Source organism: Pseudopipra pipra, chromosome 6 (genome assembly GCF_036250125.1).
Source record: "Pseudopipra pipra isolate bDixPip1 chromosome 6, bDixPip1.hap1, whole genome shotgun sequence".
NCBI classification, from domain to species: Eukaryota; Metazoa; Chordata; class Aves; order Passeriformes; family Pipridae; genus Pseudopipra; species Pseudopipra pipra.
This window is the reverse complement of record NC_087554.1, coordinates 31255555-31273354: the sequence shown is the minus strand read 5'-3', so window position 1 is coordinate 31273354 and position 17800 is coordinate 31255555. Positions and strand designations below refer to the sequence as shown.

Sequence of the window (17800 nt, the reverse complement as noted above, 5' to 3'; positions counted from 1 at the left end):
AAGGAGCGCTGTGCCACATCGTGTCCCCAGCCACAGCAAACACTTCATGCGTTTGGGGAGCTTTTTGGGCAGGGTGTTCCCGACGCACACCTGAGCACACACCGACAGGGTCCGGTTCTCTCGGGGGGACGGGTCCCTCCCGTGGGTCCCTGCCGTGTTCGGGCTCTCTCCCCCCCACTGGCCTCAGGAGGGGCCCCGGGCCTGCGGACCGAGAGGAGCAGCTGCACCCCGGCTGGCGGGCGCGGGGCCAGCGCGGCGGCGCGGGGGAGGCAGTGCGAGGCAGTGCGGAAAGAGTTAAGGGAAGGTGGCGGGGCAGGCTGGCTGTCGGGAGCGAGCATGTGCAGATTGAAACCGCATCCATACTACGGGCGAGTGTCACTGGCACACTTCACCTCCCGCCGGCCGCGGGGCACCCATGGACACCGGTGAGGCCACGGGCCGCGGCCGGCCGGGCGGGGGGGCCGAGCGGCGGCACCGGCAGCTGCCCGCGGTCGCCGCTGACCTCACGGCCGCCCCGCCGGTGGGTGCGCGGGGCCCGCGGCGGCCTCCCCGCAAGCCGAGCGGCGCGGGCGATGCGCTGCCCGGGGCGGAGGGCGGGGATGGCGCCCGGCGCCGTTGGTTTCGGTTTCTGGCGGCGGCAGGGCCGTGCCGCCCCCGCCGGGCGGGCGCCGGCCGGAGGGAGACAAAGGCGGGCGGAGAAGCACCGGCCTCCCCGCCGCCGGCGGGCCCCGCGGGGCCACCGGGCATCGCGGTGTCGCCCCCTCTCGGGGAGCGGCGCTGCTCCCGCAGGCCGGGCCCTGCCGCCCGCGCAGCCCTTCGGGGCGGGGGCGCGGTGCGTGTCGCGGGGGTTTTGCTTGGGAGCCCCCGGCCCCGGCTGCGAAGTTCTCGGGGCTCTGGGGGAGCAGGGTGGAAGGGTTGTTGAAATCGAAGGTGCTTTTCACTGGAAAGTGCCGTTTTTGACAAAAGGAATGTCTTGGAACATCTTTTTGTATTGATTGCAGCAAAACTTTATTCCAGGAAAGGGGAAATAGTTCTGAGGCAGCCCAGCATTTGGAGAGCAAAACTGGGAGGTGGAGGCTGGCTCTGGTCCGTTCAGTGACTTACCAGCAACCTTGTGAATGACTCTTGTGTGTAAAGACCAGAGATCAGGGATACAGATAATACAATCAGCTAAAAAATGAGAGTTTTTACTTTTTTTTAAAATTTGATCTCAGGATGTTCGCTGTTATTCAGTTTCTGGTATGGAAAAATATTCAGAATAGCTGAATTTTGGCAAAATAGAAAATTTGATTTCTCCTGTCCGCCATTTACGCTGGAGGTTTGAAAATTGTCTCTAGGATGCTTAGGAGCAGGGATCCTGGGAGGCTGCTCTGTCTTACTCATCTTGAGCTGGAGCATTAACTGGGACTTCCTAGAGAGCGTTTTGCATTGCTGGTCCAAAACTACTGGGGATGTACAAACTTGTTAAGCCTCCTAATTACACAGCAGACGCAGTAAAACTGTTATGTGAAGTACTTCATATTGTTCTCTGGCATTGTTTGTTTGACAGGTTTGTCCTGTTTCCCTCTTAATTCTGCAAAAAAAGCAGTCCCTGCAGGAGCTGATTTTTTTTGCAGGCAGGGTGGTAACAGCTCCGTGACTGCCAGAGCTGTGTGCGTTGGGGATTTGCAAGAATAGATTGCCCAAAGAGCTCCGTTCTGGGGTTTCCAGGAACACAAATGCAATAATAATATATGTACAGCATCAGCTAGAGACGGGACTAGCTGCCGTTTGGTGGCAAATAGGAAGTCATGGAAACAAAAACTACCATAAATTATTAGGAAACAGAAAAGGAAGACTTATTGACATGGAATCCTTAATGCCTGTAGCCACTTCCAGCCAACACTGAGGAAAACTGTAGAAAGTCTGTAAGGTACTCTGATGCCTGTGACAAGTCCCGAAGGTCCTTCCTGAATCCCAGTGCCTAGGCCCTGTGAGAAGGTATGACCTCTTCCATGCAGGAATGTTGGTTTTTCTGTGTTAGTTGACAGCAGGTTGCTACTGTGGATAATTAAGATTGTTCACTTAATTTGAAAGTAGGTATTTTCTCCCTGAGAAATAAATGCTTTTTGTGCATATATCTGAAAATTTTTTAGTTCTGTGTTGAGCCCCCACTGAAGAACATGGGTGTCTCCCAGTTTGTAGAAGGGGACACTGAGGTACAGGCATTTCACAGGTAAATGTCAAATTGAAAGACAAGAGTTAACTCCAAATAATTTGGTTTAACTAGTAGCTATAGCAGCTTCCTAAACAAAGATCAGCTGAACTGTTAACAAGCAGCTTATTCAATGTCTGTGAAACATCCTGAGATCCTCTGATCACAGGCGTATTGAAGAGGGGGGATAGCATAGTCTAGTGGAAAGGAAATGGAGGGACAAGCAGATATTGAGGTAGTACTGCTTGTGACTGTATAACTTCTTGCTGAGGCTCTGGCAACACATCCATAGACTTGGTCGGTATTGCTGTTCCCACTCTGCTGCAGGCTGATGGTGCAGGAAGAAAACAAGCTGCTTCCTTGAAGAGTTCAAGCCTTGGCATTCTTGTGGCAAGATCCTGTGGCAGTTTACGAAATTGTCAAGGGGGTCTAAAACAAGAGGTATGGATAGCATAGACGTGGGTTGAGGGTAACCTAGATCTCTGCATCCATATGGAAGTAATACTTGGTAGTGGGGACTCTGCAGTTTCACTGACAATGTCATAATGAGATGTGATGCCAAACAGGGAAAGGCAAATTTAACCTTGAAGGGAGATGCAGGCTTCTGACTTTGAGTGTGACAGGAAGAGGTTTTTGGGTAAGGTGATGAACTCAATAGCAGTGGAGCCTTTAAATTAAGATATCTTTTTACAATTTATGCTTTAATTCAGCGTCTTGGAGAAGTCCTAAGGAGTGAAGATGTAGGGATCCCTTTGGCCTTGTAATTTGTAAATCCGTTTATTCCCACATATCAAGAGCTGGGGAGAGGAGTTGTTTTCCAGCGTCATAAATGTGCTTCTAGTGCCTGACCACTTGGTTAAGACAATGACTGTCCTCAGGAGATCAGGTGTTTCAGGGCTGCTGGTAGGCACTGCATTGTGTCCAGGAAGGGTGTTTCTTCTCATGGTGTAATTAGCCAGATTAATTTAATTTTTGCCTTCCCCCAAAGCATTAGAAATGAACTGAAACCGGGGACTAAGCATACCAGGAAGAAGGACGTCTGGGGGGAAAGTGGGGGAGAGGGAGAGGAGACTGTGCACTCTTCCCGAGTCGGGGGAAGACCCCCAACTTTTTGCTATCTTCACGTTTTGTTTGTATCCTCAGAATTGTAGCTATTGCAGAATCTGGGGCCAGGCTTTGTAGGTTTTCTCTTTGCAGCATGGGATCAGTCACTAAAGGCCATCTGTGTGACACTCATTTGAACAGTCCTTTGCCAGTTTTAGACTTGCCACCATAGCTGTGATGTGGTTTTTTGTGCTCTTTGTTCGTGGTATGCACATCTAATCTCCTTAGACTAAAGGACTTCTGTCCTTATCCAAGTTGCTGAGCTGTGTTGCAAGAAACTGCATGAAATTTTAATAAAATGGTATGCAGGATGTTTGACTAGGTTTTAGGCAAAGGAATCCTTTCTGTTCTTAAACTGACAGTGAATAGAAGTTTTTCCTCATGGAAGATGATTGGAAAGCATCCTGAAAAAGCTTCTAAAAAGGAGAAGCTTTTATATATTGGAGAGGCTTAATATATTGGGGAAGCTTAAAGAGTGGTGGCATAGAGGAGACCTTTTTGTTCTGATGATGAAATCATAGAAATAATGGGAGATGTTATTGTTGCAAATTGTACCTTTGTCTTCAACAAATGCCATGTTTAAGAAAACAGAATTAAGTTTTGTTGTTTTGTTTTGTTTCTTTTTTCAGTCTCAAGCAGCCTGCTATTACATGGTAAGAGGAGAGGTAATGATGTGGCTAATTAGAGGGCAGCAGTGCTTCATTCCTTAGGGCTTTTTATTCTGTAGAAAATGGGTCAATTACTTAGAGAAATTGTTTGCCAACAGGAGGCAGGAAAAGCCTTTATTCCCACTCCTCACCTTCCTTTTGTGAGAAGCACTGCCTACCTCCATAGCAGTTGCAGTACCTTGCCAAGCTTTCAGATGTCAGAGCCATGTCCTGCATATGGGGAAATGATGAGCAAACTTGTGTGGTCCCTTCTGTTCTGTGTGTGCCTGTCTAGCTGCAAATGAAGCAGTGTCCAACAGTGTTCCTGGGTTGTTCCTGGGGTGAAAGAGGTGAAGTTGAACAATACAAGTGGGAGTTCTGATTCAAAACAAAATTTGCTTAAGGTGAAAGGTGAAGTATGGCATATTTCCTTGCTTCTTTTGAAAGAAGTTTGATCATCTAGTTAGCTAATGTTTTCCAGCACAGAAGGTATTACCTGCTTGTGGCTTGCTTGGTACAGGTTTGTAAATGATCCCTTTTTGCTTCCCAGATCTGCTTCCTGTATGTGTTTTAGTATTCTCTGATGACTTTATCACCTGACTATGCTGATTGCCCTTAGCTCTACAGGCTCAGGTGTAGACTGGGTGGGGGAGCAGAGGGCTGGTTAGCCTTGTACGTCAGAAATAAACTGGTCTACTTCTCACATTTCTATGATGATACGTGAGGCAGGAGTATGCAGATGGTTCCTGAGCTCCTAGGTAGGGTGGTTGTGCAGGCGACTACAAGGAGTCTTGAAAGAAAGCCAGACTGGGCAAAGGCTTTGGCTCTGCAGGAACAGATTACCAACATCTGTGCCAATTTGGAACAACGCTCTCTTTCTGGTTAGTCAGAGCCCTACATTCCTGGTTGTAAATGATACACCCAATAATGTCTAGTGTGAGCCAGAGTCTATGCACCTCACAGTCCAGCTAAAATGAGTGTAAAAGACTTTGCAGGTACATGCTGCTCTTTAACACATCCTTGGAGGCAGCTAGACTGCTTTAGAGGTTGGTTTGTAGGCATATCTGAATGAGCATACCTATCAGTTACTATGTCAGAAGTGTCTAATGATTGCATAAAAGAGGGAAGTGTTTTATGTTACCCTTTTGTTTTGTTCTGGATTTTTATTGGTGTCAGTGCACAAGAGTTCACCACAACCTTATTTCAAAACTCCCCCGCCCTCACATGCTTCTGTCAAAGCTGGATTAAATGACTGAGGGAATCTTCCCTACCACAAATGCTGCTGTCTTGCTTTCATTGCATAAGATCCAAGCATTAGTAGTCACTAGGTAAGTGTTTATATCATAGCCTGGTGAAGCTGCTGTTTGACTCCTTCCTTGCTGGATCTTTGCTCTCAGGTGTGCCATATACTGAAGGTAGCCTGTATGAAAAATTTCTCTGGAGTACCTTTCTGTCCTGTTTTCTCTGATTCTGCTGGGAGCATGAGGATGATGAAGTACTTCTGAAGGGGGAAGCTCTCTCTTTAGTATGGGTAGCTGTGGCATAGTGCCGTGTGTACTGCCAAGTGCCTTCTGGGGATGGGGAGTCTGTTTTGATTTTTTTCATTGTGAATACATGCATATGCTGGTGGAGCCAAACTCATTTGGCTCCAGCAGCCTAGTCTGGGCTAAGTCTTGGCTGTGGCTGTGCCTATTCAGAGCTCTCGGTGAAATTGTTTGTCTCTGCTTATGGCAGAGTATGCCTGATGATAGTGGTATATTTGGCTGTTTCCTCTCCTGCTAACCAACATAGGAAAGCCAGGACACTTGCTTAACACATGGGACACTTTGACCCACGTATTTTCTTTGTATTTTTTATCAGCAGAGGTTTATGGTAAGGATGCTTTCCAGTAAGTTCTAGAGAAAGAGTTATTTCTTTTTGTCATTTCTGGTATTTTCAAGATGTGTACAGTTTCCCCTAGTGGCATGATACATACCATGTGATTTGGTTTATTTTGATCCAGCAGTTCTTTCCAAGGCAGATCTCACAATTAATCTTTTAATTGGAAGTGGACTTGCACAAGAGCTGCAGGATGTAGGGCACAGTTTATAAAAATGCCCGAATATCTACTATGAAGAGAGGAGCTGCTGTGAAGGTAATGTAATGATTCTTCAGCAATGTTGAGCTTGGCTATTGTTGCTTTTGGTTTTCCTTTGCCTCTTAATACTTTACCATGGAGATGAGATATTGAGTTTCCAAAACATCAGCCTCAGCCACTTGAGCTGACAGAGGTTAGCATGGTATTTAAGAGCACCCTGAGCAGCTAAGCACTTTCCATTCTATGCAATGGAACACTCAGGTGCATATATAAAGAAGGCAGTTCATTATGTTATATTATATGCCACATAACCTGTGGATTTACAAAAGGTTTACTTCTAGAATCTAAGTCCTCCTGTTATATAATGATAGCCTTTTGGAAACAATGCCTCACTTTAGTGTTTTTATTATAAAGCATTACTGCTCACCAGAAGGGCAATTAAACGCTTACTTTTTCATAGATTAGCTAGAGTGTAATTAGTTTTCAAAGATCAGATCAATAACTAGAGCATGTTGATTTCTAAAAAGGTCATGCATGCACATTTTCTGATTTCCCTCTGATTTTTATGGTACAAACTCCAAGAGCTGCGATAATGCTTAGTACTGCAAGTTGGGATATGCTGCCTTGTGTGTGGGGTGGTGGGAGTAGGTTTTTGTTTTCTTTTTTTTCTTTTCCCAGCTATATATCAGACACAGAAGGTGGGAAAGTGTCCCATTCTGATGCGAAAAATGTAGTTTTCTTGGTTTGAGATCCTTGTTTGAGAAACAAGGACTGGACAATGTCATGACAATGATGAAAATTTGCTATGCTTTGGACCAGGGCTTAGCAACATTTGGGGTATTAAAAAGCTGTAAGTGCTAACACCAGCACTTCCACTGCATCTTTCATTTGAGAATCTCTCTGTTCTTAATGAATTTTCACTGTGTCTCTGTGAGGCTGGTATTATTAGTGTCATTTTGAAGACAAGTAGATATAAAATGCTTGTATAAGCACATTCAGCAAGCCAGGAAAAGGCAGGAATAAAAATCAGGAATACTAATGTTTCAACTTGTTTTTGAGGTACAATCTTGTACTTTCTTTTTTTTTTTTTTTTCAGAAAATAGACTCAAGGAATTAATTTTGGTAGCTTTTTTCTCCCCTTTTTTTTCCCATTGGGTTAGGCTGCATAAAAGTGAGACATTATTATGCAACATATCTAAGTGTGCATGTGATACTTGAAAAAATGGTAATCAGATAAGTTGCCAGGCAACAGTACCCTGCCTTCAATTACCAAAAAGCCAATGAGTGTGCTTTCATGATGTAACATGTGCTCTCTACTTCTTCATAAAGAAAGTGTAGGTGGAGTTTTGTAAGAGTTGCTCCTTTTTAACACATCTCCTGCTTAACCTGCCATATTGCAAGATCAGATTTGACACCAGTTTTATAGAAAGGTATTCACAGAACCTGAAATCAACAACAACAACAAGTTAGATGAGCTCTTAAAGATAATGAAAGGTACGTGAATAAATATGAGTAAATAACCATCCTGTCCCATAGCTCATTCTTGGGACCGTGAAAAATAAGAAAATGCACAAGAGATTTATGTTAAAAGGTAGATGGCAGGAATACATGGCAAGCTGTGAGAAGTCTTAAAATGTTCAGAGTGGCCCATTGGCCCAAAAATGTTGAGAGCCATGGTAATGCATGAAAACATGAATGTAAACCCAGCTGGTTCATTTTGATTGCCTTAGCAGGAGCAGAATGAAAGAAACATAAGCAGGGATGAGTGTACACAGAGGAAAAAAAAAAGCGAGACTAATACTGTCAGACAGATCTAGCAGCATGAGGGAATTGGATTGTGTGTTTGTTTGAAACCTGAGTTTAATTTTTTTTTTAAACAGGTTGCAAGATAGCAACAAAAAATAAAGACTCTTCGCAGTTATTTTAAATGCATTTTTGCTTTTGGCAGTAAATAGCCACAGAAGCATTTGCAGATACTGTAGTTGTATGGGGATGCCACGCATCTGCCCAAGCCTCTTCAACTACTGGGTGGTGGCATGGCTTTTAAAAGAAATATGAACCTCTGGAGGTCTAATGTGCTTCTCAGGGCTTTGACAGAAGTTTGGAGTAGAGACAGGGGACCCACCTGGATGTATCTGGGAAAGGATGCACATAACCTTGGAAATCACTTGTTTTCCTTGAGTAACTGCAAGTTTTTGCTTTCCAGAGTTGGTTTTTCAATTATTTTGTTGTTGTTGTTCCAGAAGGAACAAAAGACACTTTCATTTCAAGAGGTGGGGGACTGTGTAGCAGTGCGTGCCCCAGGTGTCCCTCTGAGGTAGTTCAGTCCAGTGTAGGAACAGGTTCAAAAGGCCTCATCAAAAGACATGGTGGGACTTCATTTGAAAGGGAAATCTGCATCACCCTCTGTGCAAGTCCTGCCAGAGCAGGGTGAGTTTCGGAGAAGACACATGCTCACTTTCTATTTCCAAATTTGGCACTTTTCCCCCAGAAGAATCCCAGATAAGTCGTGGAGCAATGTTGTGACTTGGTTTCTTTGTTGGACAGTTTATCGCTGGATAGGTGCATGGATCCGAGCTTTCTTTTTAGAGCCCTGTGGAAATAATGAAGAAGTGTAAATACTAAAATAGACAGTTGAAGGGACACACTACTAACCAATTTCCAGTCAGGAATTTGCTTTCCTTTTTGTTTGTTTGTTCTTTGTATTCTCATTTGATGAGCACTACTGCTAAATTATGCTCATGTGCAGTCCCCAGCCTGCTGACACGAGGAATGTTGGTGTCTATGTCAGAGGAACAGTCAGAACATGGGCAAGTTTTGGGAAGCCTGAGGTTTTAGGTTTTAACTATTTTTATATAGGTAATTGAATGGTCACACTGTGATTGTTGGGAGTTTGTTTGTTTTTTACCTCTACGATAAACATTACACATTTTTAATCATTAGTATTTTTACACAGAAAGTTCATTTATATACAAAAGGAAAAACAAATCCCCTTTTCTGAACACCTTAATCTTCGTATTAATCATGTGAGCTTTAAGGTTGAACCTTTGTCTTCAGCTCTACTGCTCTGCTCATGTCTATTATGACATAGTCTTTGCTAATAAAGATTTTCTTCAATGAGTATTTTCTTTCAAGTGCAGATACACGTGTGGCTAAAAGTATAGTTTATCAATACTTGGAGTTCATAGAAATGAAGTATTTTGTGAAAGAAGAACTTCTTGCTGCTAAGTGGTGTGCTGTGAGCCAAATCTGGGATGTGATACAGCTGAGAACTAACAGGCATTAGGGTAGCATGGGTGTAGCACTCAGATGGCTGATGAGTTCCTTGATCTGGTTCCAGGTGAAGCCCCATGGATGGCCTGAGTGCCCATGCCAGGAAAAGGGGTGAATTGAGTGGAACTGCATTGTCCTAATGTTAGATTGGCCTGAAACCTTTTGTAATGTTCATATTTCTTGTCGAAGGAGTTGGGAGTGTGTTGCAATTGCTTATTTTGTATGAGTTTGTTCTTCAGTCTTTTACATATCAAATTATATATACGTATATCTGACTATGTAAAAAACATTCTCAGTGTTCTTGTGATTCTAGGCAAATGCTTTTAAAAATTTTGTTTGCATGTGTCTGATAAAGAGTTCAGTAGAAACCTATATCCAATGGTGACAAAATGCGTATAATGAAAATAGATAACATGCAAATAATTTTTAGAAACATCAAAATGACAGTAATTTATACCAAAGCTAGATAACAAACAAGTTCTTTCCCAGTCTGATATACCAACACCTAGCTGTTGAAGTAGAAACTAATTCTCATGATAAGAGAAACTCCAAAGTAGATACAAGCCTTGGTGGATAGACAGAAGGTGCTAAATGTGTCTCTATAATACCCATGTTACATTGATTTAATTAGTGGTTTTATGCTATTCATTGCTTTGTTAATCTTGGTGGGAAGGTTTTTTTGGGAGGATTAGTTATTTAATCTGCATTTTTAATTGGAGTGTTTTTGTAGTACAGTGTCATGTAAGTAAAAACAGTGTAGGTGTGGTTTTTGTTTTGTTCTTTTTTTTTTTTAAGAAAACATTTCTCTTGAATTCCTCTTGGACTTTGGTGCTCAAAACCTCTGCGATTTAGTAAGATAGCGTGAAGAGCTCATTTGTTACACAGTCTGATGTGAGTGTCCTTGCTTTAACTTCTTCATATGCAATTAATCCAGAAAAATGCTAGTATAGACAAGTACTTGGATTTTAGGGAGGCAAAGTTAGGAGAGAGAGGATGGGGGTGAAAAGGAGTAAACAGTGGGGCTTACTTAAAAAATTGAGGGATTGGCTGGGAAAATAAAGTAATTTCTGACAGACCCTTGAAGGGTTAACTGAGACCTTGGCTGACATGGGGTAGCAGTGAAACTTTGGTCACTGGCTCCAGTGAAGTTGCTCCATATGTTTGCTGTGGCTGAAGTGAAGAGTAGAAAGGCTCAGCCTCACCAGAGGAGAGGCAGCTGTCAGGGAGCTGCCCTGGGCAAGGGGCTGGTACAGGTGCTTGTCTGCAGGCTCTGAAGAAGTCAGGTCTTCCAGGGCCCAGTGTACAGGAGCTAAGCTATCCACACCCATAGCTCTTTCAGTGTTTAAAGCCTCTCTTGCATTGTGCTATGTTAAGATTAAACTGTACTTCTTTGGTTTAGGAAGGCTGTCTGGTTGGTGTATTAGCTGTTGGTCACATACACCTGGTCTGAAAGCGACTGGCGTCTGAAACACCTTGGACCTGCCAAAGGCAACCTAGTCTACCTGTGGATGCTGTGAACTAGGAGCTGACCAAAAAGTGGGAGAGCTCCAGGATCCGTCCCTGGAAAAGGTAAGGTCTGGAGTGTAAAACTGGTTGGACTGCACTTGTAGACCAGAAGAACAGAGCAGTTCTCTGAGTACAGAGCTGACTGCATTGTAGATGAGACTTTGAAATTTAAGTATGTAGACTGTGAAGTTATTTCCCTCGGTTTAGACTACAAGTTGTTTTCTAGAGGTGTAAAATCTCCATTTGCATACATCACCCTTGTTTTCTGTTTACTTTGAGTCACATCATTCTGATTGCTTGTAGTTTATAGTGCCAAACTTTTCAGTGTTATTGTCTCTTTAAAACCTCACACTCTGTTAGCCTTAGGCAGTTAAAACAATCAGGACAGTGGAACAGTATCTCTGAGCTAAACCAGAGCAGTAGGTAAAGAACTGAGGGTTGTTCTCTCCTGTAAAAGCACAGGTGTGAGTCAGATGATGAGGAATCTATTCCTGGCCCTAACAAGCAGTGCAGTCTCTGCACCTGATTCACCAGTGTGTTACTCTACTAATCTTTTTAGCCTCATCTTGCCACTCTCTTGAGTGCTGTGGCAGTCTGTTACATTTGCACAGACTGCATGTAAAATGCTATCAAATTGAAAGGATGAGAAAACTTGATATTGATTCTGGTAGATGAGCTGGACATTGTGGGATCAGAAGAACAATCTCCAGACCCTGCAGCATTTTTTGCATGCTCTGTGTGTCTGCAGTATGTGGTGTGGTGCCCTCGCAGGACGTTAATCATGCTCTGATACAGGATGCAAGGGTTCAGGCTACAGTATTGTTTTCCTTTTGTAGATAAGGTTTCATGGGTAGGTTGTGCACAGTCCTTTAACTGGGAACTCACTTTGAATATATAGGTGCTGCATGTATAAAATTCAGATACATGTAGCACCTTCCTCCCTCAGCCTGTCCTGTCTGTGGTGTCTCATTACCTTCTCTTGTGGTAGTGCCCAAGAGATGCTGCGTTGGGGTATTCTGTTGTTCCACTGTTGTGGGTATTCTTGCTGATAGACCCCTGTCCCTCTCTGAGACTGGGAAGGAGACCCAGTCAGCTGCTGAAGAAGGCAGCAGACTTAATTGTGGCAGTGCTAACGGTGTGGATAAGCAGGGTCAGCTGCTGCCTCGAGCTCCAGCTGTGATTTTGCTGCCCATTGTGCAGCTGAATACAGGGCTTCAGTTGTTCATCAAGTGTCATCTGTTGAGCAGTAAAGTCCAGACCAGTGCTGCAAAGTTATGACAAAGCAAGTGTCAGCAGCTTCCCAAGAAGGCTGCTGGTGATGAACTGAGCCTTGTATGAGTCCAGCAGTTTTGTCAGTGATGCAGTCATGAGTATTTCTGAAGAAAGCTGTGTCTGGCAAGCGCTCTGCTGTATGGTATTAATGCTGTGAGTAGAGCAAATGCTGCTTCTTGCCTGCCCTCAGGAACCATCAAAGTAAGTGCAGAAGTCTCCTATTACTGTTATAACAGAAAACGGAGTGCCATATGGGCACATAGAAAACATAGATCCATTGGCAGCAGAACAAGACTATGAATTATTCATTCCTCCAATGCCTCCTGTATGTTCCATCTACTCAGGCTGTTCAGGATGCTGTCTGCTGGAGTTGCAGACAGATCTGCTGCCAAAGTCATGGGGGCATGACCCTGCAGACTGTGATCACCACTCCGTTCAGCTTGTGCTTAATGAAACTGGCTTGGGCATTGTGACATGTTAAGAACATAGAAGTAACCTTTGAGCACCCCATGGGCTGTTGGTAGGAATTCTTGTAACACCAGTGAATCTGGAATGCATCTGGTGATGCCAGCCTGGAATTGTCTGTGAGGTGAGGGCAATGAGTTAGGACCAAGATGAAAGCCCTACCTGCTCTGGCCCATTATGCAAAAGGCAGGTAGGAGGGCTGCATCTTTTGTGTAGTATTGCTTTGGGTTTTCTAAGTGAACTTATACTATGTCACTTTGTTCCTAGCTCTGTCTTGCTGAGAAGCCAAAGTGTCCTCTGCTAAAAGTTCCCTGAGCACAGGCAGGATTTTTCTGTCCATGCAGAGTGCTTTAGTGGAGAGGAGTGTATTTTTATGTCTGCTTGGGAACATGTGAAACACTTAGTTTTTCTCGACTCGTTGACTAGTGGGCATTTTTCTGTGTAATGGTTGTCAATTGGCAGCTGAATGTGAGAGGCACTGAGGACTTAAGAAGCTGCAGAGACTAAATTCTCCTCCAACTCTTCCATGAACTGCTCTGAACTCAGGTAAGAGGTGCCCAGTGTGAGAGAAGGTGTTGCTGATAGTTTGTTCAGAGGCTGTTCTTCAGCATAAAATGCACATACTTAGATGCAGAGGAGTTTTAAGTATTTTTTGCTTTTTCTTTCCTAATGATTGGTATGAAGATTCCTTCAGCCACTTCACATACCCAAGCTGTACCATGCATGCCATACTGCAGATTTTTGAGCATTTTTCCCTATTTTTCTTCTACAGCTTTTAGAGTTGCTCTTGGCTATTAGGCTTTTGCTGAGAGGTGTTCAGATTTTTAGTGCAGGAAAAGCTACCTGTAACTAGCAACAGCTGTAGAAATGATGGGCTTCTTAAAGGAAAAATGTAACCCTTGCATTTACAGCTGTCTTGTAATGTGCCCTACTCCATTTTGAGAGCACTTCAAATGTTCTTAAGAGCTTTGCGGAAAGGAAGAAAATGTAACTAGTCAAAATAAGACACTGTAACTTGTGTTCAGAACAGTTTTCAGCTTCTGGTTATGTCAGCTAGATGGATTTGCCCTAGAGTGAGTCACCTCTGGAGTAGTCCAGAAGCTGAGGGAAGGTGTGGAGGCTAAGATAAAATCCCAGACTGCGTTTGAAGAACCTCACTGAAAGAAGTGGTGAAAGCATCCAGGGGGAAGACTGCTGAGCTGAGTTTAGAGGTTGTGTAGGTTTCCCAAAGAGGGCTGTCAAGGACGAAAGGATTGCCTCTGAAGCAGGTAAAATGTGTTTGTCGTCCTGTGGTCTTGACCAAAGTAAGAAGGTGATGAACTGGAAGCATACATTTTTATTTTGTTTTTGATCAGTGAAAGAAATAGACAGACAGAGCAGGCAATGGATTTGTGGTTTCCATAGTGATGTAGCTGTGGAAGCTTTTGTATGGCAGAGCTTTGCCCTCATTGCAGTCACACTTGAAGGCTATGAGTGTTCAGGGAAATGTAAATATACATCAAACATGGCAGTGGCTGAAAATGCAACTGCATCTTTGTGATTTGTTATGTTTGCTATGTTATCTGAATATGTACATGTTCAGAAGCTCAGCTTATTTCTTCTTTATCTGAAACAGTGTATCAAACTATATTGATACCACAGTTCTTTCTGCACCAGGCAGTGATACGTTGACCTTTGTCCTTTGCTTTCTCTCCCGTACTTTCCCACACATTCCAGAACACTGATGCCTGTGACTCTGCACCTACACTGATTTCACACAAACACTAATCAGGAAATGTACACCTAACTCTTTCAGGGCATGCTAACTGATCAGAGTACCGCCTTGTGGAACTTGCAAAGCGTACTTCCTGCTGTTCGTAGCCATCAATTTGCTTGTTCCTGTCATCTGACATTAAATCATGCTTTATTTTAATGGCCACTTTGAGCGTGTTTTAATAGTCAAAATACATGACCCTTGGAGAATATTTCCATATGGAGACAGCTGTTTATGACTGTGAATGGTTGAATTTAAGAGCTTTTTATTCTGGCTTTCAAAACAAGCTGGAGGTGGAATTTTTCAGTTTCTTAGTGATGAGATTACCAGTGGTAATCTTAGAGGTAGAGGAATGAAAATGCTCAATGTGAATACTGGATGCATACATCAGACAGGTGCCTGCTAGTCCTGCATACCCACTTACATAGTTTAGTCTTTGTGGTTCATGGGCATTTGTACTTTGTCTTCTTCCATTTTACTGTAGTGGTGCTGGATGCTTCTCTTGCTGTCTCCCTAAACAAATCTCCCTTACCTTCAGCATTTGTTTTGCTTGTCTAATGGATGTAATGGGTCATCTGTTCCCTTTATAGAAAGGAATGTTAATTATTTTCAGAAGGCTAATTAGGTTGCTAATGAGAAGCTCTACTGCAGAAATATTACCTTTAATTACTCATTCTTAAGTGCTGTACAGAGAAGCTTATTGAATGTGCTGTTGAGTACAAATTCTTGTATCTGGCTTAGAGATGCTCCTTCAGGCTCCCAGAAAGAAATACTTTGGTCAACTTGGGAATCCGTGTGACACAGATGACTGAGCAAATGAGACTGGTGCTGAGAGCTGCCTAGTCATGCAGCCTTTTGACTCAGTGTCAATTTTGTGCTTCTGTGACTGGCTGCAGTTGCTCTTTGTATTCCAGTTTTGCTTGATGACTTTTGTCGGTATTGGTAACCAATTGTGCTACTTGCCAAACCAATCTATAATTAGTTGCAGCCCTCACACCAAATAGTTTAGTCTAATTATCCAGATGGTAGCCAGAAGCACATAGAGGTGCAGTGACTTGTCCGAGGTCATGTTGCAGATCACGACAAACCTAGTAATAAAGCAGAGGTTTTGTCAGTCCTGTGTTAGTGCACTGCACTGTTTGGTCCCTTGTGTCTCTCTTAGGGCCAGCAAAGCTCACAAGACTTGTATCAGTTTGGATATGGCTTCATGAGGCAGCACATCTGCTCAACAACCCCATCGATGTATCTACCTTGGCACTGACTTAGGAAGGTCCTTTTGCTTCTCCATCTGAGTCCTGGCTTCTAGTTGCTTCACTCCTTTTTTTCACCCTTTGTTGTAGAAATCTCAGTGCCTTTTAGAATTGCCCTGGGAGAGCTACTATATTCTGGATGATGTTTTAGTACTCCCAGATGAGAGTTGGGGTGGATCTCTAACTTTCCCTGCTTTTTGAGTCCTAAGCCTTCATGAAGCTCTGCAGAAGAGCTTTGCTTTTTTGTAGCATCCCCTGATGTCCAGTCCAATTCCTGAATCCGCTCTTAGCCAGACTCTTGGAATTCTTTACACATGGTGGCTCTACCAGCCAGTGGGGGAAGCCTGCTGAATGGGGCTGCTTCCATAAGAAAATGCTCCTTATGCTTTTATATACTGATCATTGTAGACCGGTAGGTCTATAGTAGGAGAAGGAAGGAAGATCTGTCAGTGTCGTGGATGCAGTGCAAAACTTCATATGTTGTACTGTGCTGTTTAAGTGTCATTAGTGTAGGTGACTGAAAAGTGACTTAGACATAAGAAATACCCAAGAAAACTATTATCAGCATGGGATGGCAAAGTCACCCTCCATTACTCTTCAGGAACAGATGTGGACTGCTAGAACTTGTATCTGTGCTCCACATATGCAGCACTGTCTTGGCTGAGGCATGTTCATTTAAAAGTTCACTTTGCATATGTAGCATTCATGTCCTTACAGCTTTGGGAACTCTGAGAGACAGTGAAGGTACAACAAAGCAAATTGGTTAGCTGCAGTAGGTTCTAAGTTAGTACAAGCCTACGCACAATGAGCATGCTTAAAATGTTAACACTTTGAACACCTCGGCATTGCTATGAACTGTTGTGCAAATAGAAGCTTATGTGTAATGTGATGGGTTTGTTGTTGCATGTGTCATGACTAGTTATTATGGAAGGATATTTAGATTGCTTTACACATGGCAGGAGATAAAAACGTAAATTCTTACTCATCCTGCCAACAGTGTATTGCTTAATACCTTGTGATTGTCATAGAAGTCCTTGCGTGCTGCAGGTTTGTGTACCTCTAAAAAGGAATGGACAAGCTGACCAGAATGTGTAGCTCCAGGACTACCAATAGTAGATGCACAATTCAGGCATGAAATGACAGCTCTTAAGCATCTTACATAAACAGGGACAAGATAACATATGGTGCCTCTCTGGATCCATTTGCTATGGGTCACCTGATGCTCTGTTTGTTGAGCAGATTTTAAAGATAGTTTAAAAAGAATTTAGGGTTTGGGGGTATTGAAGAGGGTTATTTTTTGGTGGCCAGTGTGAGCAGTATCAAACCATTTTACTTAAAACGGACGACTTCTTTTCTAGTCTTATCACAAGACAGTTCCCAACACACAGATGAGAACTGGCATCTCTGTCAACTGGCATTTTGCCCAGAGGCATGAGGTACTTATTGTTGCCCTGAAGGAAAGCAAGATAAAGAAAAAAATCTTGTTTGATAAGACCTGAAATTACCCTATGTAACCTCAAATATTTCACCCAGGTGAATAAATCACTGTTGTAGTGTAGAGTGCTTTAAGCATCTCTAAGTAGTTACTGGAAAGATGCAGGAAAGGTAGCATCAGGAATGCTCAAACTCCACTTTTGTCTTCAGGATGTGCCCATGTCTAGCTACCTTCACAGGATCTAGTAACTACAAATGGGAGCCTCTAGGGAGACAAAGCTTGTAATGAAGTTACCTTTGTTAAGTGCCTGAAATTAATTTGGGCCTCTGCATGTGTGTGTGCATAATATGTTTATATGAAATTCAAAAGCTAGTAAAACTGTGCCATGCAAATAATTAATTTGTTAGAATGGTATCATATTCCAGCAAGAGTGTAAGGCAGATCACTGGAGGCTGAATCTCAGCAAACAAGTCACTGCCCGAGTTGCATTTCAGTCAGTGAGAGCTCAGTGTCTGCTCAAAGGGGGGATATCGGCTCCTCACTGCTTTACTAACAACTGTGCCTCCTAAAATAACAACCAGTTGTTTAGAGTATATCTTTAAACTTTTCATGAGATGGCAGAATGAAAGCTGAAAACATAAGTTGGGAATTAAAGGCATCACAAATGAAGATCTGGGCAGAAAGTCCCTGCCAATAAATAACGTGACCCTGGGAACGTCCTGCCTGTTTGGAAGCTCTGTGGCCAATCATTAAAAGGGCAGGACACTCTTGTGTGATTCAGGACAGCCAGCATAGCTTGACCAGGGACAAGTCCTGCCTGACCA

General features: G+C 43.4%; 2 protein-coding genes across 3 annotated transcripts in view; both read left to right on the top strand.

Annotated features, from left to right (window-relative positions):
• Nucleotides 1–333: 333 nt before the first annotated feature.
• The window catches only part of TMEM229B (transmembrane protein 229B), a 33071-nt gene continuing 15604 nt past the window's right edge, over nucleotides 334–17800 (top strand). The window contains exon 1 of one of the 2 annotated variants that reach the window (XM_064658378.1): nucleotides 334–425. The gene's annotated coding sequence lies outside the window, so the exon portion shown is untranslated. Of the gene's footprint in view, nucleotides 426–10746; nucleotides 10865–17800 lie in introns of those variants that run through there. The other variant, XM_064658377.1, reaches the window with a different exon arrangement.
• RAD51B (RAD51 paralog B) overlaps nucleotides 10759–17800 on the top strand; it is a 470288-nt gene continuing 463246 nt past the window's right edge. The window contains exon 1 of the mRNA XM_064658356.1: nucleotides 10759–10864. The gene's annotated coding sequence lies outside the window, so the exon portion shown is untranslated. The remainder of the gene's footprint in view (nucleotides 10865–17800) is intronic.